Source organism: Artibeus jamaicensis, unplaced genomic scaffold (assembly GCF_021234435.1).
Source record: "Artibeus jamaicensis isolate MK-2021 breed Jamaican fruit bat unplaced genomic scaffold, CSHL_Jam_final contig_760, whole genome shotgun sequence".
NCBI classification, from domain to species: domain Eukaryota; kingdom Metazoa; phylum Chordata; class Mammalia; order Chiroptera; family Phyllostomidae; genus Artibeus; species Artibeus jamaicensis.
In genome coordinates, this window is record NW_026521955.1 from 553,038 (window position 1) to 554,242 (window position 1,205).

A 1,205-nucleotide genomic window follows, 5' to 3' on the forward strand; every position below is an offset into this window, starting at 1 on the left:
TCTTTGAGGTTTTTATTTGCATTTCCCTGATAATTAGTCATGTTGAGCATCTTATTATGTCTGTTGACCATCTATCTGTATATCTTCTTTGGAGAAGTGTCTATTCATGTCTTCTGCCCATTTTATAGTCAAATTATTTGTTTTTTGATATTGAGTTGTAGGAGCTCTTTAAATATTTTGAATATTAACCCCTTAACAGCTACATCATTTATAAAAAATGATACAGCTATAAAGGGATATATCTGTAAAGATAATGAATATCTTTTTCTATTCATAAACTGTCTTTTTCTTTTGCTGATGGTTTCCTCCACTGTGCTTTTCAGTCTGATGCATGCCATTTGCTTATTTTTGCTTTTGTTTTCCATTCCCAAGGTGATATATCCAAAAAGATACTGCTAAGACCAATGGCAAAGAATTTATTATCTGTTTTCTTCTAGCAGTTTTATGGTGTCAGTTCTTACATTTAAGTGTTATATATATATGTGTGTGTGTATACCTGTGTGTATTTTGAAGATTTTATTTATTTTTAGACAGGGGGAAGGAAGGGAGAAAGAGAGGGACAGAAATATCAATGTGTGGTTGCTTCTCCTGCACCCCCTACTGGGGACATGGCCTGCAACCCAGGCACATGCCTTGACTGGGAATCAAACCAGTGACCCTTTGGTTTGCTGGCTGGGGCTCAGTCCACTGAGCCACACCAGCCAGGGCTGTTTTCTTATATTTGAAATGTGTTTATTGCCATACATATCCTATTGTGTGTCAGATGACTGTCTGCTGTATGAGTATATATCATTTTTTATTATGCATTTATCAACACTTTTGATAAGCATTTCCCCATGTCTTTTATCCAACTGTATTTTTATTGTTGACACTGTTACATATGTCCCCACACGCCCCTTTTGACAACCTCCACCAAACCCCCTTCCTCTTTTCCTCTGGCCATCACTACACTGTGTGTGCATGGGTCATATGTATATGTTCTTTGGATAATCTCTTTACCTTCTTTCATCTAGTCTCCCCCCTCCTCCTTCACCTGTGATAGCTCTGTCTGTTCCATGTTTCTATGCTTCTGTTTCTATTTTGTTCATTAGAGTCCACATATATGTAAGATCATGTGGTATTTGTCTTTCTCTGACTGGCTTATTTCTCTTAGCATAATAATCTTCAGGTCCATCCATGCTGTTACAAAAAGTAAGAGTTCATTC